Below are 25,098 nucleotides of genomic sequence, written 5' to 3'. Positions count from 1 at the left end.
TATACAGGGATTTGTGAGACAGCTGCAGACTGTACCTGGAAGGATTTGCAGTTCACCATCTCTGGCCACGCTCATGGGACCTGTGCCTGGTAGGGGTGCTACAGGCAGTATCAGGTAGAAAGCCAGACCGGGTACTGTCCCTCAAGGTTGACAGATGTCCACAGGATCCAGGTCCCTTCTGGGACTGGCCAGGGCCATGTGCATGTGGTTTGCTATGATGGTCTGTGGACAGCACTCTCCACAGTGCTGGGGCTGATACTGCCACTACGGGAGCAGCTGTGACTGGTGGGACACACACAGCGACCTCCAGCTGCTGGTGTTATTGGAATACATCCACATGGCTGTCACAACTGTCCCACCCTGTCCTGATGCATGGACATGACATTGTTGATGAGATCCAATGTCTCACCCCACCGTCTATCCATGACCTTGCTGTAATTACAAATGGCACCTGTTAGGTCACGGATGCTGTCAGTTGCAGAGGTGTGATGAGCCCTCTGAGCCCTTAGACCCTGTCTGGTGTACCATTCCAATCATGCCTGTGTCTCCATGACAGCTTGGAGCATGCATGTGGTTGATATAGATGTGGCACGTATGCCAGGGGCATGATGACCAGCAGTGCTCTGACGAGCACTTCTGAACATCTGCCTATGTGGTACCCCGATGGACATCTGGCTATGGCTGCTGTGTCCTGACACACATGTCATAGATACCACACTGTTCTGGCCAATGCCAGCCGTAGACTGTCCCTCAGCTAAGGCCAATGGTGATGAGGTATGTAGAGGCTGTGTGACTGTGTGCATGGATGGGGTGGATACTTGTGGGATATCAATGGGTGGCCCAGCGGCAGCCCCTCATGACCCTGCCTGTGCCTCAACACACCTATCTTCATGGTCACTGTCTGTATCAGTGACATCAGATTCCCTGCGGGAGGGACCCAGCCCCACCTCGCCACCTGTGAGGGGAAAACAGGGAACAGACTGTAAGATCTGTACATCACCGCTAAACAGTACACAGACACACACACACACACACACACATGTGTGTGCAGACATGGTCACACACACAGACATACACACATGCAGTCGACATACATGACAACCAATACACTTCACCAGTCAGCACCTACAGACAGCTCCAGCACCCCCATAACACACACAAAAGCAGGTGATGGTGCAGTACAGTATCACATACAAACCTGTAATTACACACATGTCAGCATGCAGGACATGTGGTGCTCAACAGCATGCAGTTCAACTGTAGTCAATCCCTGTTACCAACATTATACATGGCTGTGATGCATGGCTTCTGTTAGTAGGTGATGGCCCTCCCCCTGGAACACACTGCACCCATGTCCACAGCATTGCTGTGCATCTGTTCAGCACCCTGGCATGTATTGTGCACCATACCTCACAGGTGTACACACCATTGCAGGATGTGTATCTGTGTGTCAGTTGTGTTTCCTCTGCTGCTCACAGCATCTGTGTGTTTCTGGATTATATGTGGACATGTGTTTAGTGAATGCCTGATGTGTATTCACAGATGTCATCATCAGTGGTGCATGTATGAGTGATAGAATACCATTAGACTGACCACAGACACAATGTACTGTACCTATGGTGAGTGTAGAGACCATTATTGACATGGCACTGTCTTCCATGGCATGCCATGGTGCAACACTACTGCATATGGCAACACTACACATACCTGATATGTGACATATGACCTAGGCAGTCAATTGCATTACAGGCCATATGTGTCAGTTGTGCAGATGCTGGTTGGGACGCATACCATTTGTGGGTGCATATGTGTGCACACACACATATGATGGTGTGTAGCAATAACTGCTATGTGTACTACTGCGGTCACTATACCTGGCAGGGGTATAGTAGGAAGGGTCATCATCATAAGCCAGTAGTTGGTGAGTCAGGCCTGCAAATGTTCCCCAAACCTGCATGTTTGCATGCTAAACATGTGCACAGCCCTTGGAGGTCATACACTACCATTATTAGTGCTGTGGAGTCAGGGTTATGTCTACCACACTTCCTGACCTTTACTGTGTGCAGATAGAGCCATTTTCAGTGAGTTTTTCTCTTCCCCCTCCAATGCACTGTTGTGTTTCAGGATGACACACCCTCACCTGCTACATTGCAAATGCTCGACATCTGTGGCCTACACATGTGTGTCATATTGCAGTATCCCAAACTAGGAACACCATGTGTACTGGCATATTCCCTGCCAATGAAGGGCAAACATGCAGGTGTACAGTGGCACCAGCATTGTACAGATGGGGATGTCATCCCTGGGTTGGGGTGAGGTGTGGATTGTGCAGCACATGCATCATAACTGCAACTTCCTGGACTTTCCCAACATGGTGCTGGTACATCAGATCACATTGCAACACATGGCTTTGGCAATGTCCCACCATTATGTAGGTCATATCTGTATTGAGCCCTGGCTGATGTTGCCTGTGGTGCACATAGGTTCATAGGTGAGTACTGGTCTATTGGTCCTGGGGCCTACATAAGCCTAGCCACAGGGGTTCCCAGCCATGCACCACCCAATAATGTTATTCTCCTATGCCCCTGTCAGGCTTTGGCACAGACATACTACCCAGGGTGAATTCCCCATTTCCCATCCAGTTGTCAAGTGCTTTTGTAAAGAGGGCCAATGAGTAGCATTGCCTGACATGAATGGGTAGTCTGCTCTAGAGTGTGGGAATTCCCCAGGACAGGGCCCTATCCCTCTAGTATGTTCTGTGTAATGTGTTGATGAGGTTTAGGACCCTGGAGCATGTGTTTGCAGAGGGAGTTGGATTTTTTATGTGTACCATGTTCAACTGCTCTGTGTATGACATAGCTGTGTATATTAGGCAGATGTCAGCTGTGCCTGGGCAATGTGCACTGGAGTGTAGCCACAGTTGTCTGAGATGGTCTGTGTATTGCATGTGTTTGATATCTGTTTCACATGCCTTTTATGTTTTTTCTGCTGTAACAAATCACTGAGCTTTGTTACTTTTATTAAAGTTATTTTTTTTTTCTCTCTCTCTCTCTCTCTCTCAGTCTCTCCAGTAGAGTGATTGAGCTGGTTTGAACAGATTGCAGCATGTTTTTGTTGGTATTGCACATGATCAGGTGATGGTCTTTGCACCAGTCAGTGTCCACCAGTTGCTAATTGCATGCAGCCTGCTGTGTAGTACTTCAGATAACTACTGTCATGGCAACCCTGTACTTTAAATTGCTGACTTCTGTGGGCGTTGTCCCTTCACCTTTCCAGTATGGATGACATCCTTCCTGTGTGTGGACATCAGTGTTATAGACAGCAGGTAGCAATACCTCTTACAGCAGAACCTGTAGACACAGGCCAAATGCACATTTGGGTAAGGTTCCAGACCTACAGACAGTGTGAGTAGTGTTGTTGTGTGCATTGTATCTTGCTGGTCTTACAGGGTTTCTGTGTACATGGTACTTTTGCATGGAATGTTGCCTGTCTGCATAGCTCTCAACTGTGGGCCTATCCATATGATACCAGGAAGATTGGCTGTTCGGTTTTGTCTGTGCACCACACAGGTATTGTCCCAGCTATATCAGTGGCATTCTGTCTATTGAGTGCTATCAGTACATGGCTACATCCATTTGTATTTCAATGTCATATTCCTGCATAAGGGTATGCTGCAACAAATCCTGTAACACCAGCAATTTCCAGGGTGTGTAACAGCAATAATGCAAATATGGCCCTATGTTCCTGCCTCTGTCCTCCACATATATGCCAGTCTTTGTCATGCTGTGATACAGAAAGGGGTTGCTAGGTAATGGCCTATCATTATTTACCGCTAGCATTACTGCTATCATCCCAGTGATGTCATGGACTCCCATACCAACTGTTGGGCCAAGTCCATATATATGGGGGCAACAGCTGGAGAACACATATGTGCCCTTGTACATTCCAGAGGTAAGTGTGTGGTACACAGTGTTCCTTGCCCTTGTACAGCCTTTTATGGGGAGGGGGGTGTTCAATGCCATTAACCTAGGATGTGACACCTTTTCAGGGATATAACTGTTAAGACGAGGGTCATTCAGTGTAATAGTGAGAGGTTAGGTTAAGTAATGCTATGTACAAGATACTGTGACATTAACACAAGTGCTATTTTTCCCCTAGGGCTTGACTACAGAGTGTAATTGGAGGCTACTGAACTACATCTGTAATTGTTGATTGCTACGTATCTTGAAGGCAAATCCTGTTTCTACTGTTATACTAACTGAAGGCCTTGGCCTGGACAGCATAGTATGGTATATATACACATTGCTTGCATCTACTGTTTTGTGTGGGCCTTGCATTCATCACTGATTACATATTTCAAACCTTATGTGGTGTAAGTACTGTCATACATTATTGTATAGTACACAAATAAAGGTTATATGTGTATGCATACCTGTGTGTGGTGTCATGTCCTTTGAATTGTGGGTTGGTATATGTTTAATGTCAGTATTCTCATTTGTGGGAATGGTTGCCACACTACACATTTCACAGGTGGCAGTTAAAGGGCTTGTGGCTGAGGGATATACTTTGCACCCAGTACTTCCACACTACTTCTACATATGTATGGCTACTAATACCTTTTGTCTGATGAAGTCCTGGTGAAGAGGGACGAAAACGCGTTCTGTTGTTTGTCAATGTCAAGTGCGTTAATGGATTGTTGGATTTCAATAAATTGAGCGTATATTATCTGGAAGCATTGCTGCGACTTTTGTAGCATTTTTTGGTGGATTATTGGTCGTTTGAGTGCTACCTACTATCCCTGATTGAATGTATGGCTACTAATACCTTTTGTCTGTGTATATGTGTATGTACCTATACATATGTCATATATATATATATATATATATATATATGTATATATATATATATATATATATATATATATATATGTGTGTATATATATATATATATATATATATATATATATATATATATATATACATATTTATATATATATATATATATATATATATATATATGTATACATGTATATATATATATATATATATATATATATATATACATATATATACATGTATATATATATATATACACATGTATATATATATATATATATATATATAAATATACATACATATGAACATATTTATGTATCTATATACAATTGATGTTATATGATTATTTGTGAGTCATACATACATATATATATATATATATATATATATATATATATATATATATATATGCTGTCTATCTGTCTACATTTACAGATATATATCTGTCCATATGTCCATGCATGTTTGACTCATATTTTGGCCTGTTCCTCATTCTCTTGGCAATTAACATGGATGACTGCAGCATTGAAGTCAGTGGCTAGTGCAGACACTTTTGTGTTTCAGACTTCATCTCCTTCTACGTATGTGTTCAAATACATATAACTGTGTAACTAACAACATTTTAAGTGTATTAGAGCATTAGTTGACATATATCCCTATTTGTACCCACATTGTCGCATACTTTGTCCAGACGTCTTGCATTAACAGGTTGTGTGGTATGACAGTAATACATTTCCTGTACTGTTGACTAATTGTGCTGGATAATATGTTTGTGAAAACATCAGGTTGTGTATATCTGCCATGGTTTAGTGGTAAATTACTTTGTGTATGAAGTGCAGGTTCCTGGGTTTGCAAAAGCAGTTTATTTTGTTGCTGGGCAGAATAAGGGCTGTTGGATACAGACTGATTAAGGCACTTTTAAGCAGTTATAAGCAGGTTTGCGTGGGTTTGCATGACGGTAAGCACTGCTAACCTCCGCTTATGTTTTCTTATACTCAGTTAGCTTCGGAATTATTCAACCTGTGTACGCATAGCTTACCCTCACACAAACCCACGCAAATCCGCTTACTGCTGTTTAAAAGAGCTTACTGCCACTTGCCCCCACACTCATTCCTTTAAAAGAAAAGAAAAAGGGGTTGATAGGAAAGTGGTGAAAAAAGGGGCACAAAGAGGGAAAGACAGTAGAGAAAATAGCTAGGCATGTGCAGGAAGGGTATAGGAAAGGTCCATAGCACCCATTTCTTCTACAGTAACAGGTATGCATATACACTGAATTTGGAGGTACATTTGGACCCTCAAACCCCTGGGAGAGGGGTGAGGACAACATATATTCATTGTGATGCCAATTAGACCAGATTACATGTGTCCAGTGGACATGTGTGCAAAATGGACAGCTATGTAAGGGGCGAGACTTTTTTGTGGGAGCAGATTGCCCTTTTTCTCAGGTGAGAGTGGGATGTTGGGGAGGGATAGTAGGTATATTTGGGGAGGTAGGTTGGGTAAGTTAACAGATAAGACAAACAAGATGCATACAGGGGCAGTATATCACACATCTGGGGGGTAAACACCTTGGATGGGGAGGGGTGTTTGGAAGTCGCAAGCCCATGAGCCCCCAAATGGAAACAGTGGGATTGAGATCCTCACCCATGGGCAGTCACCACTGCACCTTCACGACCCCAAAGGTTGCTGTGCTGGGGGCTGTGTAGGAGGGGCAGGCTCACCCTCTAATTGCGTCATTCAGCCCTCAAGCTGGCATAGCTGGTCTCAAAACTCCAGATCAAGCTCCCTATGCACCACGGCCCGGACATGTTGACGGGTGACAGGTTCCCCTCCGTGCCCACTCTGAGTGGGGGGGCAAGCCCCATCCCCTGCAGCAATTCTGCCCAAAGGTGCCACAGGACCCATGGAGGAGTAGGTCCCAGGCTGGGCCACAGATGAGCTGGTGCCCAGTGCCATGGCCAGCTGAGGTGGGACAGTTGGCTCTGCAGGGACTGGCCTTCCCATAAGAGCTATGTTGTAGCAGGTTTATGACAGCTATGGGTTATTAACAGTCAACAACATTCAGGATTAGTTATAACAGCATGCATAGGTATTCCCATTAACCGAAAACACCAGATTTAACACAGTTGCAGATCAAGCAGAACACATGCATATATGGAACAACAGTGGCCATTACAAGAGCATGCAGGTTTCATTGATGGCAACAGGCCACCAATATGGGTGTATTTTAACATGGCACATGCATAGAAACAAATGTGAATATTTATAAACCATTAGAACATATGTCCCAACAAAGGTTTGGAGTGTTCGCATACCATTTGAGGAGTGTCATTGGGTTATTTTGCACATATGGTAGGGGTGAGAGAGAGAGTTCAATTAACAACTAATATATCCTTGTAGTTTTCACAACATTCTTAGTCACTGCAGTGATCTTTCCCTTACATGTATTATTACACTACCCAATGGCCTTATATTTTACACTGGTATGTTTATAGATTATGATATACGTGCCTGTGTCTTACATACAGGCATGACAAGATGCAGGTGTTAATGCAACATATGTTGAGAATTGCTGTCATACACTTTGGGTGAGGTGCTAGAATAACAGGTTTGTTTTCATATACATTCTATGACTATGTACACGTTTAACTATCAGTTATATGTCATTAACGGTTGCCTACATTTCTTGGATAATCACATTGATTTTTCAGGGGAAAAGGGTACCAGGCTGGTGATATGGGCCATTTATCTGGACATGCTGGACAGATTGTAACAGTTGTAGGGTATGACTATTGAATATACATACAGATTTTAATTTTAATATTCTAGCAAATGCTGTATAGTTGGGTGTAATTATGCATACAGCTTTCTATCTGAACATTGTAACAAAATCTGTACAGTTGTGGGGTATGATTATGCATATAGCTTAGTAGCACTCTTAGGATTCAAACCCCTGCTGTGTGTGACAAAAAATATAGCTAACATCACAGTACACTGTGCTATCAGGGAATTGATGTAAAGATTTCTACTGTTTTCTATCTAAGTCTCCCTCACTTGTACAATATAACTGACCTCTTGGCACTTCCAACATTGTTATGCAGGACTTCATACACATTTTATCTGCATACCACAGTGCGGGTGACACTGCTTAAAATACAACTGTACTATTTATAGTATGCAAAGTTTGTCAACATATGACAGAAGAGTAAACAGAAGCACTCCAAGGGTTATACCTTTATTCACAGACTATTACACATTTATTTATACTGGTACAACACTTTCTAAGGCTCTTATATTTATTTGTTATGACAGTACATGCAGACTAATTACTAACCTGCCTCATGCTGCAGCTTTTGCAACCTAGCATCATGGGCTTGCTGGTTTGCAGCCCACTCATCTGCAGCTATCAGAGAAATACAGTGATATTTAGCCATACCTTTTGCAACCTAGCATCATGGGCTTGCTGGTTTGCAGCCCACTCATCTGCAGCTATCAGAGAAATACAGTGATATTTAGCCATACCTATCCATAGTATACACAAGCTAGGCAATTCTTAACTACTTAGTGGAATGAGTACTTACTCAGTACTGGGGCATTAGGCATCTGCCGAGACTCCTGGATCCACTGTTCCAGTACATCACCCCTCCACCACTTCAGGTCAGCATAGTGGTGCCTGACCTGCTCACCAGTCTGAGGGATACCTGTGGCACTGGTGAGGTCACGGGCGAGACTGTCCAAGGCCTCCATTTTATACTGCAAGCCCTGGTACTGGCCCTGCAGTAGTCTCTCCTCATGGTGTTTTACCAGGAGCCATACCATGATTTTTGACTCTTGGATGCCCCAGCACTGTGCTCTAAAATGAGTGCCTTCACCCAGACCAGCCATTCTGCCTACAGTAGAAAGCTACAACCAGTTATGGAATGTATTCCCACCTGTGGGGGTTAAACACGGCCAATTACCCGCACTTTTTCTTGATTGGCCAGGTTTGAAAAGGCTAAGCTATGGGCACACCTGCTTACCTAAGGCTGGCAGTGCATAAAGAGGTATACCACTAGGCAGATTGGATTGGCTCCCCTACACATTGCTTACTCTTAGTAAGTTGAGCTGTGCTGCGGTTAGCATTGCTTAATAGTTAATTAACACTATATTTGCCTTTTGGCAGTGATTTGTTATTCATTACAGGTTATATATGTGTCTGGTATTCATGATTCTACACTTCTACTACTTCTACACTTTATTACAATAACACCTCACATCTGTGCTTACTGCAGTACTCCAGTTCACATATTTATGTTATGTAGCAGGTTATACCACTTCACACTGTACATAGATTTAGTTCATGTTTGGTTTGATTTTCCTGTGGTGAGGATTAGTTTACTGATACCTCATTCATATGTATTATTATGATGGCTTAGTGATTAACTACTGTGACTATAGTGTACAGGGTCCTGAATTTGATCCTTGCAAAGGCAGTTTACTTTGTTGCTGGGCAGAAAATGGGTCGTTGAGTACAGAGTGATTAAGGCACTTTAAAGCATTTGTAACCGGATTTGCGTGATGGAGAGGAAGTGTCTGAGATGGTTGGCAGAATGCACATTGTGGGACAGACAAATAAATGAGGACATAAGAACAGAAACCAAAGTAGCTTCAATTGCAGAGAAGTTAAAAAAGAACAGCTGGTTTGGGCACATATACAGAAAAGGAGATGACAATCTGGTGAAGAGTTGTGACAGACAGGAAGAAGGCAAGAGGAAACTAGGATATCCAGAAAGACATGGATGGATTGTGTGAAGACCTGGGACCTGAGGCATGATTCTTAAAGGAGGTATGAGAGTGCCATCAAATTGAGACTGATGGCGACAGTTGATATGGCACGCTGACCCCAAGTAGAAAATAGAGAAAAAGGGGAATTGACGATGATGTGATGATTTGATTTAAGCAGGTCAAAAATGTAATGCCCCTACCATGACACCTTCTACATTTTTTGCTGCTGTTTATGTCACCTCATTCAACATTCTTTGCTTGATACATAGATGTGCTGTGCTCCCTTACTGAAAGACAGATCTATCTCTCCAATTTTTAATTTAATACATAACTTCTCTGCTGTAATCCTAGAGATTGTTGAGACATATATGCTAGCGTTGTGGCATCAAATGTAAATCAAATCAAGTCAAATCAGATGTATCAACTGATTCTTCCATGTTGTGGGTAAGGGTTTGGGAAGGGGTTGGTGAACATGGTATCCTAAGTTAACCAGCTGTTCTCCTATTCTCTATTAGATAGTGACTTCGTTTGTGTAGTCCTACTATTGGACAGTCTTTTAAAATCATTTATATTTCTAAGGATCATATTTCTTACTCCTATACCACATCTCACATATACACATTCTGTAGTATACTGAGCTTGTGTTCACTTCTTGTGATTTCTTAAACTTTTTTAGTGTTAGTTAGCTGTTTAATATATGATGTTATCTGCTTTGTTAGACCAACTGGCCTTATCTTGCACTTATTTAATAACTGTTTAAAGCTAACTATGCATCTTGCTGCCACTTAAATGCATGGCATGAAGTCGTCGGGTAGGGTAGCTATTCAGTATAGTTTGGGTTTGCATACAGTCTCTTGTGTTTCCAGTCCTACCCAGGCCAGTTACAGTGGAATGTGTAATAAGTAGTGTCCACGTTTGTCCCTGTTAAATCAATACAATTGCAGAAGAGATTGCACATTGTAGCTGTAGTGCCTGCCTTCTAGCTTGATTTCAAATGAAGTCATACCTCTCAACTGTCCAGATTTTTGCCTCATATTTCTAGTCTGTTCTGCCTATAGTTTGTGGATTTCTGGCAAATCATTGAGGACTAAAGTCATTAAATAATGACAGTCATTTGAGATTTAAACTTCACATCCCTCAGAAAATGCATGTTTACACAATTGTACTTATTTATTTATTTTACATTTGTTGACTGGGATAGTCCGACTGGATACATGGCCATTTTCAGTGGAGGCTCGGGGAGAAAAAAGTAAAAAAGTAAAAGATCTACACAGTAATATGATATATACAATATAACAGACAGACAGTTAAGAATACATGAGACACACTGTTTATACACATTTTTAAATCAGAAATGAGTATAGTACCATTGTGCGACAATAGGATAGAAGCTAGAGTTAAGAAATTCTACATTAGGATATTTAATATGCATAATGCAATTGTGGTAAAGTTCTTGAGACACAAAGATGATTCTAGTCAGGATTAGAGTAAGGGCATTTAAAATATATTTTGAGATTTTCTTTGAAAAGTGTGAGTGAGGATTCGGGAGTAAGGTGAGCAGGGAGTTGATTCCAGGTTTTGCTGACCGAGTTGGCAAACAAGGCATCACCAGCTGTGTTGTTGGATTTGACAGTTTGGATCAATAGTCTATTGGATGAATGAAGTTTACTGTGGTTACTATATAGGCTGACAATATTTTTGAGTGCTGGTGTATTATCAGGGTGGTAGAGTGCTTTATGAGCAACTATGAGATGGTTAATCTGTAGTAGGAAAGGTAATTCATGCTACCCTAGAAGACTTAGGTTGCGACAGTGGTGAGTCCTATACGCTGAGCCAGTGGCAAATCTAGTGATGTGGTTATAGCAGCAGGATAATTTATTAATTTCAGTTGTGTGCAAGTTTCTTAGAAGAGAGGAGGCATAAAGGAGGGTAGATAGGAGATGAGAATGGCGCGTAGCATTTCTAGCAAGAGGAGTAAGGAAAGGTTTGAGCTTGTAAAGGGATCCAAGTTTTTTGTTTATGGTTTTGATGGTTTGATTGACATGTGCATCAAATGTAAGGTTATTGTCTATTTTGACTCCCAGGAGTTTGGATTGAGCTTCAGGGGAGATAATGGTCCCATTGTTAGATATAATGGTAATGGGTGGAGGATTGGACCTACGAGTGGGAGTGAACAGGAGCAGCTTTGTTTTTTTAGGGTTTAATAACAGACAGCGATTAATGAGCCAATTTTCAGCAGTATTGAAAGTACTTTGGGTTAGAGACTGCAGATCTGTTTGTGAGGTGGCTGAGCAGACCAACGTGGAGTCGTCTGCATAATGAATACATGATGATTTAGGGATGATGGTGTGGAGGTCATTAATGAACATGGAGAACTATAGTGGTCCTAGTAATGAGCCCTGTGGAACTCCTAAGGTGATGGGTACACAAGATGATAGTTTATCTTGCCATAGGGCTCCCTGTTGACTTCCAGATAGATAGGACTGAAACCACTGGAGAGAGTGGTAGTCTAAGGAGAAGGCTTTCAGGGTAAGGATGAGTAACTGATGGTCTACCATATCAAAAGCCTTGGATAGATCTAGAAAGAGAGCAGAGGAAAGAAGGCTATTTCAGTTATGGTTAATGACATTAGTGAAAGAGGGAAGAGCTGAGGTGGTGATGTGGTATGGTCTGAAGTTGTGCTGTCAGCCAGCAGTTTATTTTGAATTAGGTGGTGCATGAGTTGTTTATGGACATATTTTTCCTTTATTTCAGCAAGTAGAGCTAGAATGGCTGTGGATCTGTACTTTGATATTTCTAAGGAGCTACCACCTTTATGTAGAGGTATAACATGGGATACTTTCCAGATAGAGGGAATGGAGGCTTCGGATAGGGTTCTATTTATAAAGATTGAGATTGGGTAGTCTATGACATCTGCAGCCTTTTGCAAATACTCAGCAGGGAGAAGGTCAGCAGTGAGATTGGTAGGCTTTAGTTTCTTAATAAGACTTCAGACTAAGGTGATGGGAACAGGTAGAAAGCTGAAGGTGAGGGGGTGTTAGGTGAGTTATTATCTAAGAGAGAGAGAAGGTGGAAGTGAGTTGGTTGGCCAGGGTCTGGATAGTTTCTGTGAAGAAGTTACTGAAAGTATTTGCAGTGTCTCCTGGCGACTCATTGGTAGAGGCTGAAGGGGAGGGAGTAGAAGTATGTCCTGGGTGAAGTAGTTTATTTATGCCATCCCAGAACTTTTGGGGTTTGGTATGGTCTGTCTGTTGCAGGTGACAATAGAAGTTTTTCTTGTCTAGGATAATAGATTTTTGGTATTGTTCCTTAATTGTCTATAAGCAAGTAGGTGTTGTGGGTCTTTTTTTGCTTGTCAAGTGGCCCGTGCTTTATTTCTAAGTATAATTTTAGATTTTGTGTCTTTAGACAGCCAAGGTGCTGTTTTTGTTTTGGTTTTGATGAAGCGGGTAGGGGCATGTGAGTTGAGGATGGCAAGGAATTTGTTGTTGAAGTATTCCACTGCATCATCTAGTGGGAGTGATTTTAGGAGTGACTAGTTACATGCTCTGAGCTCATTTTGGAAGTTGGTAAGGTTAAAGTTTTTGTTGGTTCTATATTTTTGTAAGTGGGTAATTGGGGGTTATCAGCTTTGAGCTTGATTATATAGGTGACACAGTGGTCACTTAGGTCATCAGGCAGGATCCCGGACTTGTATGAATGGGGATGGCCATTGATAAGTATCCAATCTAGGGTACTTCCTTTGTTATTAGTTTTATTGAGGCTGGTAGGAGTGCAAATCACCTGTGAAAACTCATAAAGGTTAATGTGGGTAGTGGGAGATTTAGAGGAGCAGGAGCTCAAATCAATGTTAAAGTCACCAAGTACAAAGGTTCTTGGGGGTAGTTACTAGATAACCATTGCAGGATGTCTTCTAGTGTGCTAACATTTTTACCTGGGGGAATGTAGACACAGACAATGTATATACACTTGTTTTTGTTAATTTGCAGTTTGGTAATCAGGGTTTCAGCATTATTATTTTGGGGTGGTTGTTGGGTGTCTGCAGTGACTGTAAGGGTGGATTTTTGGAAAACAGCGACCCCACCACCTTTCCTGCTAGCTCTGTCTAGTCTAAGTATTTGATACCCAGGGGGAATTACTTGATTATCTTTAGTTGCAGGTTCTAGCCAGGCTTCAGTAAGACATAATATATCTGGGGAATGGATTGCTAAGAGGGAGTGCAGGTAGTGAACCTTATTATTTAAGCTTCTAATATTTAGATGACAGGCTAGGAATGAGTTGGGGGGCCTGTTAGAGTAATATTGGTAGGATTATTATTGTGGTAGCTGGGTGCAGCAGTGCAGGCTGGGCCAGGGTTGGGGGTGGATGTTCCCATGTTTTGTTAGGTTGTAGCATAGGTTAAGTATGAGTTTTAGTATTTTATATAAGAGTTTTTGGTACAGTTTGGTTTTTGGGGTGGCATGATGGGATCTAATTGGTTGGTAGTATTCAGGAGCAGAGGAGTTGAATGAGAGGGGAGTAGAGAAGTATCCATTTTCTTTTAATACTGGTATGGAGGAGATATGGAATCTAGGATAGTGAAATCCTAGGTTGAGCTGATTCTCATAGATGGTGAAGATAAATGGGAGGAGTAGCAGGGGTACTAATGGAAGAATAAGGAGGATTTTGGGTGCCATCATTGTGACTGGTAGTAGTATAATTTGGATGTTGTTTTTAGAAACAGACTGTTGAGAGACTTGGTAATTGGCTATTGATGATAGGGAGAGCTGTTAGTATGCAGTTATTGATGATTGGTTAATTAGAAATGGGGAGTGGCTTAATTGGTATAAATTTAGCAATACCAGGGGTGGGTGAAATCTGGGGGCAGGGTGGGGCATGGAGCGAGTCTGAGTGAAGGGAGGATGAATGGAGCGGGGATGAACCAAATCTCAAGGTACCTGTGTTCAGTGCTTGCAATTTAACTTAAAGTTACACAGGCAGTGTAAGACAGACTTATGGAGTAAGTAACAAACCTTTATTTTACCCTTAGATAGCAATATAGTGGGCGACTGTATGTTAAGCTAGGTTTAGTACTTCAGTTAAAATTTAGAAGAGCATGAGGGCTATTTACAGTGCTATGGACCCAGCTCAGCATTTTAAACAGATAAATATATTTAGTTTTGCAGTTGTTAACCTTGTATAGTCTTTTAGAGTAGACTATCAGGATTGTATTGCTTTCCATTGCTAGTTGCTAGTAGCTGGTAGTTCTTTTAGTGTTGTTAGCCTTTCAATGAGAGCCGTCGGGGGATAGAACCTGAAATGGATAAAGAATTTACCTCCTTAATTATAGTTTATGACCATAGGTACTAAGCCACTACTTAAATTTAAAGTACACAGTTAGATAGATCTCTGCTCAGCAGAGCAACCTCACCACTTAGTTTAATAGAATGTCCCTAATGCACATAAACCTAAACAGTATACAGGTAACGATTGCGGACTATCACTGCTCTTGAACATGCACTTAGTCACGCTAGGTAACTAACAATGCATAACATAATTCGAGGCAATCTTAGTAAACTTTTACATAATCAAGCTAGGTAGCTAGAGGTACATAACTTAAATCAGGGCAATCTTAGTAAACATATGCTTAATCACGCTAGGTAGTTTAAAACGCTTAGCTTAAAACAAGGCAGTCTTAGATGTGACCGGTAGTCACAGTTAAACCAATGTATATTAGTGATGACCAGTCTTATTGGTTACACGAGGATGTCGTGCACAGTAATCTTTACTGCCCTTAGCTTTATCAGGACAAAGAAGCAGCAACCTCTTTTCTATTTAGTAAATTACACCAAAGTAGTTGTTTTCTGTATATCCAATGTATATATACTAAATAATTAGCTGCAACAACCTCTGTTCTAATTAGATACTAAGCCAAAACAGTCTTTTTTTATAATCAAGTTGCATATATTGGTAATAGCATTCATGCAGTTGAAATTACGTACCATGCTTGTAGAATAGTTGACCGACTGGGCCCTGGAGCACTGGAAATTTAAAAATGGCGCTTAGAGCAGGAGAATAAGTAACACCAATTCTGATGCAGGCAGGGGGTGGGAATCAAGTCGCTGGTAGGCTTTTCACACTCAAGGGGCAAGGATGAAGCAAATGTCAAGGTACCTGTGTTCACTGCTTGCAATTTAACTTAAGAGTTACACAGGCAATGTAAGATAGACTTATGGGGTAAGTAGCAAACCTTTATTTTACCCTTAGATAGCAATATAGTGGGCAACTGTATGTTAAGCTAGGTTTAGTACTTCAGCTAAAATTTATAGGAGCACAAGGGTTATTTCCAGTGCTATGGACCCAGCTCAGCATTTTAAACAGAGTAATATATTTAGTTTTGCAGTTGTTAACCTTGTATAGTCTTTTACAGTAGATGGTCAGGATTGTATTGCTTTTCCGTAGCTAGTCACTAGTAGCTGGTAGTTCTTTTAGTGTTGTTAGCCTTTTAATGGGAGCCATAGGGGGATAGAGCCTTTTATAGTGTTTTAGAGTAGAGGGTCAGGATTGTACTGCTTTCCATTGCTAGTCGCTAGTAGCTGGTAGTTCTTTTAGTGTTGTTTGGCTTTCAATGGGAGCCGTAGGGGGATAGAACCATTCTTGTACAATAGTTGACTGACTGGGCCCTGGAGCAATGGAAATCCCTTTATTCTAGCAACTTTCTAATTTTATAAGAGCAGTATTTAACATTTGTCCCTATTTTGGGGCATTTGTCCTCCCACTAATTTTGGCTTTGTCCAGATTTCTGTGCTAAGAGGTTGAGAGGTATGCACAAAGTGAATGCTTCTGTTAGTCCTTGCATCTGGCAAACTTTTCTTATTGTAGTGTTATCTACATGCAGTAGATGTATAAATTTAACAGTGTCTTTGCTTAACTGCTAAGACTACATCTATATATTTGTTGGTAAGTTAGGCAGTTGTTCAGCTTTACCTGTCATTGGCAGACAATTTCTAAGTTAAACGTCCTGCTGCCACTGTTTTTATCTGCATTTCATTTGCAGGAAGATATACTCCTGGTTGTGTATTTTAACTGCCACATGTATGAATTCCATCAGACTTTCATGTTATTTTTAGACTGAAGTTTTGACATTGCAGAAATGACAGTGAATCTGAGATGTTTTCCCTTCCAATGTAACATTTTCAGACATTAATATGATTTAAGTGATACTGAAATTTATTGCTTCTACCTTGACTCATTTTGGGTTTTACTTTAATTTACTTTAAGAAAAATTCCTTCATTCTTGCCAAAAGTAGAATCAAAGTTCACTTTGAATCAAGCCATCAGTATCTCTACATTCTTTTCTGAACCTCAAAACCAGACAGAATTTTGCATACTTTGGATTTGCACAGGCAACTCGGGTACTATCTTGACAGAAATAAGTCCTTTATGAAAGCTGAACAGCTGTTTATCTCATATGAATGGACAAAGAATGGGCAACTCATGTCAAATTGACTATTTCTGGATGGTTTCCCTTGCTATTGTTTTTTTTTTTGTTATCCCCACCATGGTAATACACTTCCAGGCAGGATCAAGGCACAGCCTATGACAGACTTGTCTTATTTAATGTTTTAGGTTCATAGGTGTGTACTAGACTAATGGCCCTGGAGCCTTTACAAGACTAGCCCATAGGATTACCCTGGCATCCTGCCACCCGAACTTAGTTCCCAGTGCCTCTGTCAAGTAGAGCCATTGGAGTGATCCCCGGGGTGAATTGTCTATAGGTTCATATAAAGGGATGGACTCTAGTAGCATTTTATGGGTAGCTACTTGGATGTCTGTACATACTTTTACAAAGCACTACAAACTGGATTCCTTTTCCAGATCCAAGTCATGCTTTGTTAGGACCATTATCCAGGGACTCCTGGAACCTAATTCTTCCTACTCCTAGGTGGGATACAATATGGTAGTCTAACTATATAACTAAGCCTACAGTGTTTTATGATGAATATAGTTCAGTTGTGTAAGCTACACTTATCATAACAGCACATGTTCACTTAAATCACTGCTGTAGTAGCTCCACTCTCCCTTTATCCCCTTGTTTGAATATAGTTTTGTTTTTTACAACAGTTGTTGTACTCTTCCTTTTTATGCCTTTTCAGGATAGTAGTTCCCTCTTTTGCAGCCAAGAAAGTCCTGAAACTTTTTTCTCCATAGACGAGCTCAAGCTCACAGCAGCATGAGTGCTTGGGTGGGGATATAAATGCTTCTAGAAGACTGGATGGTCATTATATCCTTTGCAGGCTATAACCTATATAGCTAATGCTACTGCGGTAGTGATTTAATCAAAAATATGCTGCTATGGTAAGCTCAATGTGCACAATCCATATTGTACATGACCTGTATTTAACAGACTATCAGTTATGGCTGCAATAACCTTCAAGTTTTCAGTTATTTGTGCATTTGCTCTTTGGGGCATTCTGGTGATGATGATGAAGGTCTAATGGATATGTCCTTTACTAATGGACATATTAAATGTACACAGTTGCAAGCTTAACTCATCTAGATTTGAACCATTAGTTTGCATCTATTTCTAAGAAAAATAGCATTTGCCATTCTTAAAATCATTACTTCAACTGCAAACAGTGAAGTAATACTCTCTCTTAATCTTTCTACTCATATTTTACACATCAATGCAATGGACACTTAATATGCTAATGAGCTTCAGGCTTGTTAAAGCCATTTTACTTTAATACATATGGTTTTCTTGCCCATGAGCAGCTTTTCCTGTTTTTAACGTATGGCTTTCTTACCCATGAGCAACTTGTTAAAACTTTCTCTGCTCTGCTGTTCTGTTAAATTACTCAATTATTTAAAAAAAACACCCACATTGCTATTTAAACCTTCCCTTGCCTCCATTGTCACTGATTGTTTTTCTTGGGTTAATACCTCTATCTGTGAGGGACTGTAGCCTAATCCATTCACCGTCACTATGCTCAGGCTGAATACACTCTCCTACCCTATATCCAATTCCCACCCACCCCTCCTTATCTAAATTTGTACTGAACATATCCCCTCTCCTTCTGCATTCCTATCTCCTCTTCTTCCAACTAGCGTCAGCAATCCCTGCTACTACCTCATTATCCAATAGCATTCACACAAACCCCTTACAACCGTATGTCACCTTCCCTCCACACTAAATCTTCTCTACTTCTTCACATAATTGACTCTTTTGTATTGTTCTAACTTTACACTCTTTACTTCTTTTCCCCTTGTATAATATTCACTTCTTCTTGTTAAGCAAGTCTTTCTTCAGTATTACACTTTCTTTCATAATATTGACAGAAAACATAATACCCACAAAGCTTTTATGAGACACATCACCCACTTAATCATTCTTCTAACACATCCTTTAATTCTCAGTTTCACTGTACCACACCACAGTATATTCTACAGTTCTTTAACTGACTATACTCTATTAATATCTTAACCTTTCTCCATCTCCATAATAGGGGCCCACCCTGCCTGGAATTTCCAATAAACCATTTCTACTCTCATCTATTTTTCCCCGCACCTTCCTCCCTTCTCCTTTAACATCTTTTCTTTTTCAATCAACTATAATCTCCCCTGAACTAATCCATAGTCCTCTCTAGCTACTGTGTTATTCTTTTACATCTTCACATCTCTACTACTCATTTCATGTCACTTTACCACCTTTCATGGTACGCTCACACTTTATTTATACTCACACACAACCAGCCACCTTATCAATACTCAGGCTAAACCCTCCTTCATATCTATTTCTTCAAATGTATTTAAGGTCCAACCTATTTGTCTTTTCAAATACAAAACATAGAGGCATTCAGTTCACTTTGACATAACCTGGAATAAATTCATATACTTTACAAAAGTTTAACTCATCCTAATCATCTCTTCTCTGAAATCACTCTTTGTGGTGACATCCATCCCCACCAGTCTCCTCAGCCTCGTCCATTCCACCATCCTGTGCTCCTAGCTCCTATACAATACCCGCAAAACGTTTCCTTACTTCCGTTGACATTTGTAGTATTGTAAACAAAGTTACAGAGATACAAGCATGATTTATTCAATACTCACCAGATATTACTCTCATTACTAAAATATGGCTAACACCCCACACAAAACATTCCGAAATGCTTTCCCATGTCTACAATATAATTCATTATGACAGACTACACAAAAAGAGGGAGGTATTGCAGTTGTATATAATAGCTGTCTAAGTTTCTTATCTCTGAAAACCAACATACCAACCTCCCAAAATGCAGAACTTCTTATCTCTGTTTGCAGTGTAAACAAACACAAAAAGCTTTATATAGTTGCCATCTGCCTACCACTAGGTCATAATATTAGCTTATTAGAAGACATTCTTAGCTGGATTACTACAAATATTACTAGTGAAACTATTATCTTAGGCGACATTAACATTGAGTGGTAATCTGTGACATCTAACACCCCTACCACTAGTTTTAAGTTATATGGGTTCAAACAGCTGATCTCCTCTCCTACTCAGCTCAACAAAGTAAATCATAAAAATTATATCCTTGACTGGATACTTGTCCCTGACCCTAGCAAGTATGCTATCTCAGGTGTTCTACCTGATTCCCTTAGTGACCATCACCACATATTCACCAATATAGAAATCACTCACCAGCTAAAACAAAAAACAGGAATACAGAACTACCCAAAATATTTCTAACTTTCATCCTGATACACTCAATAATTTACTAAAATACATAATCTGGTCTCCACTTAATACCTTACCCCTAGACAATGCTGTCAACAAATTCAACAATATATTCATGAACTGTTTAAATACCCTTGCCCCTACCAGAAATAAAACAGTAAAAAATACTCAACCTCCCCTATTGTCTCATTCTATTCTCAAGCAAAAATGTGACAAAGCATAGAAATAATAGCAGAAATAAAGTGGGCAAACATTACATCGACACAAAGAGTTGTGCAACCTTATCAAGAAGCAAAGCTGCCTAGAGAAAAAAAAAAATTATTACTCTGACCCACAGGATAATCATAAAAAAAAAAAAAAAATCCAAAGAAATTCAGGAGCTCAATTAAGAAAGAAATTCAAACTGGCTCTCTGTCCTTACCAAACACCTATCTGGACTTATCCCCCTCAGAAACAGCTACTAAATTTAACACTTTCTTCAACATCATAGCTTCTCTTTCCTCCAGTTCTTCCCAAACCATTTAATCTACTTCAAAAGTCTACTAGTCGTGCCATCGATGCTTTCAATCTCCAACCTGTCTCCACATCATGCTGAGTACCTTAAGCTCTCTGCAGACTCTATAGCATACTGAGACTCAATTCTCATTAACAGATCTATTCAAGACTCTCATATCTCTGCCCTGTGGGGGGAAAATCTTCATTATTCCTCTCCGTAAAGGAGGCAATGTCTCTGAAATTTCTAACTTTAGGCCAGTTGCAATCTTGTTCTTATTTCTAAGATCCTCGAAAATTGTATTAATAATCAACCCCTTCAGTACCTCTTGCAAAATGATCACCTAACCCCAACACAACATGGTTTCTGACCAGGCTAGAGATAAAGGAAAGTTTAAGGTTGGGAGGGTGGCCTAATGGCTAAGGTGTTTGCCTTACAAACACAGCATACAGGGTTTGAATCTCACAGGGGATAATTGGCTAGGCTTAAAATGTCTTGCAAGGGCAGTTAGCCTAGTACTAATCTATCTATAATCTCTTCTGATTTTCTACATATTTCAAAAACCTCTGATATAGTGTCACTAAGAAACTTCTGCCTCTAATGTCCTCTGTGGGCCTTTCAAAACCAAATCTTCTGTGGGTCTCTAACTACCTACCTGAATGATATTAATCTGTCAAATGGCTCTCTTCTTTTTCTCCTTTTCTGCAAGTTAAAAAGGGTGTTCATAAACTCTCTATTCTTGGTCCACTTCTCTTTAACACATAAATAACCTATATACCTCCTCTTAGCAAACTTGTCTTATTCAGTCAGCAGATGACTCAAGTGTCATCTGGCCATCTGACAGCCCACTACAACTAGAATCCATGACAAAAATTGCCTTCATCTCAGTCAAACTATGGGTACATCAAAACCAACTTTTACTTAATCCCCACAAGACTAAACTACTAGTTTTCCAATGCCAAAGCTAAAAGTAACTTTCACATTACCAATTTAAACAATACAGCTATTGAAGTAGACACCCAGACCAAACTGCTTGGAGTTACTATAGATGACAACTTAAAGTTTGATCTTTACATACAACTCATTAAAAGCTAAGTCTACCATATAGAGCAAAACAATTCCTTATCCTTCTAGTAGAATCACCCTAACACTTTTCTTTTACTCTGTCTTCTCTATGGTTCACCTACTTTGACTAATATCCAGATCTCTCTTAAAGCACAGCTGGAGCAATGCTATAATAAGGTAGTTAATAATAAGGTAGCTAAATTAGCAGCTAACCAACCACATAAATATTATCATTGAGCTGCATTACATGCTGCCAACTGGTTAGAACTGCCACATCAACTAGCCCATGAGCAACTTTTTCTAACCCATAACATACTTTATAACCCCTCTAACCCATCCTTTATTTCCTCAGTACTTCATTACTGTCTCCCAAATCACCCTGTTCGCTTTCAAGACAAAAACCTGCTTGAAATCTATAAACAAAAAAGTATAGGGCAAAGTTTATACTCACACTGCATATCCAAACAATGGTACTCTATCTCATATTCAGTCAGAACTATATCTAGCCTCCATGCATTTAAGTCCTCTCTCTCAAATCATTTCTTACTAACTCATGGCTATGCCCGTGCGTCTCACCTGTATGATGTATATTAACAAATAATTTACATTCTTACTAACCTAACATCTCAGCATACTCTCTATCTATACCAGTGGCGGCTGGTGACTTCAAATCACAGGGGGGCTGCAGGAGACAGCTGAATGGGTGGGGTCAAGGGGGTGTGGTCAACCAGAAAGGGGAGGAGCTATGCACAAAACCACAAAAAACTAACTTTAATTAAATACGCTGCCCTGGGTGGCAAACCATCATTATGAAAGTCCAATCAAGACAAAAATAAGTGTAGAAGAATAAAAATATTTCAATGCATTGGCTGCATGACAGCTTACTTAATATCTAGATGGAAACAAAAGGTTGTGAGGCATGAAAAAATAAATTACTTTTTAAATACATTACTGGAATGCCAGTCAAAATCAAGTATAAGAAAAACCAGAAGCACTCAACTCAAACCACTTCTCCTTGCACTGCAGTCCTAATTATAATATATTCAGCTTTATTAAAGTACCAAGTAACATGCTGAAAGTAGAAATCTATGTGATGCCCCCACTTGTAAAATGTTTCTTATCCAAAAAGACCTGCTGCCTGACAACTTGTTTCATGGGGAAAACATGATAAAAGTAAAAATGAAAAGCAAACAAGAAACAAGCTCAAGATACATTGCTTAAAGGATTACTGTACAGGTTATGGACCACACATGATTGGCATTCTGTTTAGTTTACGGGTAAAGTCTGTAGAGATGACTGGAAGTCTCCAACAAGTGTAATGAGCTTTTTAAAATAATGGAATCCTGTCCTTTAATACCCAAGGCTTATACATTATCTAGTCAAGTATTCTCTGCATGGCAACAACAGAAAGGCTTTCAATGTTGGCAATTCTTTAACAGTATGCTTATTAAAGCTTACTTGCATCTTACGATCTCAGACAAGCTTACCTTATGGTCATTAAAGCATTGCTACTTAAAACACAGAGCAACAGGCACTTTGAGTAATAAGCATAAATCAACAGTACAAAAATATGACAGAAACCAGACCATTCTGCAAAATCAAGGACAGATGAAAAGCCACTGTAGTACTTATGCAGTGTGTCCTCCCCATCCAAGGTAGATACAACTACTCCTTGCCTTGCTTGGACACATCCAGAGTCACTACATGGGGAGTGGGGTGCAACAAGCATGTCACAATTTGAAATCTCACTGGCTGACTGTGATGGCCCTGACACATTTGTCATACCTCTCAACCTCAAGAGCAAGAAATCTGGACAAAGCCATACACAGAAGTGGGACAAAGGCCCAACAATAAGGACAATTTTTAAATATTGCTCTAATAAACTTAGAAAGATAATAGAATAGGTCTTGCATTAGTATGAATTTTCTGAAGGGTATAAAATCTGAAACTCAAATGTCTGTCATTTTCTAACTTCAGTCTTTAGTGATGTCACTAATTTGCCAAAAACACAATTTTATGAAAAATGGACAAAAACGTGATGCAAAAATATAAAATAGACACACAATACAGCTGCTACCTGTCAAAGAAGGGACACTTTAATATTAGTACTGCTACCTTGAGCAGCTGACAAAATATAAAAGAATCTACATGCATTTCAAGTAATCTATAACTTTGATTATTACAGTTATTTCTTAATTGTAAACCCTCCATGTTTTCTTCCAAAATTGCTATTTTTGGAGGGATTATAAGGGGAAGAGCAACATTTTGAGCCAAAAATTGGGGACAGTTGAGAGGTTGGCTATGCCTAATTCTATAAAGCAATTTATTTGCATGTACCTCTCAACCTGTTAATGCAATAAATCAGAACAAGGCCAAATATATTGGGGCACATATAAACAGTACTAAAATTGCTCTTGTATAAATTGAGACAGTTGATACAACAGCTCTTACTTTAACATGCATTTTTCTGAAGGTTATGAAGTCTGAAACTTAGAGTGACTTCTGGCAAATCATTTAGGAATTAAAACTACAAATTTTATGAACAAACCAAAAATAAGAAGCAAAAATCTATTCATTCTTTGAAAATCTGGACAGTTGGTAGGTATAGTTCAGCTGGGCCTGTCTGAGTTTGCTGCCCTTCCCCCCCTGACAAAACAATGGTTGAATGGAGCCTCTGCAGCCATTCCAATGAACCATTATACTTGGCTATTTCACTCCATTTACCATAAACACTAATGTGCATACTGCTTTACTTCTATGATGAGTTGGACTTCATTTGAAAGTTTTATTTTGTATTTTACAGCACAAACACTAAGTCATCTGTTAAACAAAGCAATGCAGTCTCACAATGAAAACTTAGCATTAAAACTTCTCTGCCCTTGAAACTCACATTCATTGAAACAGCATTGAAACCCACATTCAAAGAAAATACATTTTGCCAGTGGCAGATAAAGATTAATTTTGGGCTGTTTTGAATCATAGGCTCCTTGCATATGAAACATACATGTGCTCTTTGATACACCTTCCTCATTGTACTAAAATTATATTCCTTGTACAATACAGTACACTTGTTACAGGATGTTTTAAATTTGTTTTGAACATTTTTCCAGTAAGCAATGAAACAAACCATATGCACCCATAATGGCAAAACTGCCCAGTTGAGAACATTTATCATAAAAAGTCTACTCAGACTTCCACAGTCCACCATTATTAGTAAATATACACAATTCCACAGTCCACCATTA

The 25,098-nt window shown here is 40.0% G+C and overlaps 1 protein-coding gene and 1 long non-coding RNA gene across 2 annotated transcripts in view; one reads left to right on the top strand and one right to left on the bottom strand.

The window, feature by feature from the left end:
• LOC122803459 overlaps positions 1-4,186 on the top strand; it is a 279,711-nt gene extending 275,525 nt beyond the window's left edge. Inside the window, exon 3 of the long non-coding RNA XR_006365122.1 lies at positions 4,159-4,186. This is a non-coding gene — a long non-coding RNA (uncharacterized LOC122803459). The remainder of the gene's footprint in view (positions 1-4,158) is intronic.
• Positions 1-25,098, bottom strand: part of VEGFD (vascular endothelial growth factor D) — a 769,460-nt gene that overhangs the window by 52,306 nt on the left and 692,056 nt on the right. The window lies entirely within an intron of this gene.

Source organism: Protopterus annectens, chromosome 5.part1 (genome assembly GCF_019279795.1).
Source record: "Protopterus annectens isolate FY-2018-M chromosome 5.part1, PAN1.0, whole genome shotgun sequence".
NCBI classification, from domain to species: domain Eukaryota; kingdom Metazoa; phylum Chordata; order Ceratodontiformes; family Protopteridae; genus Protopterus; species Protopterus annectens.
Note: the sequence above shows the minus strand (reverse complement) of the source record. Positions and strands in the feature narration are given on the sequence as shown.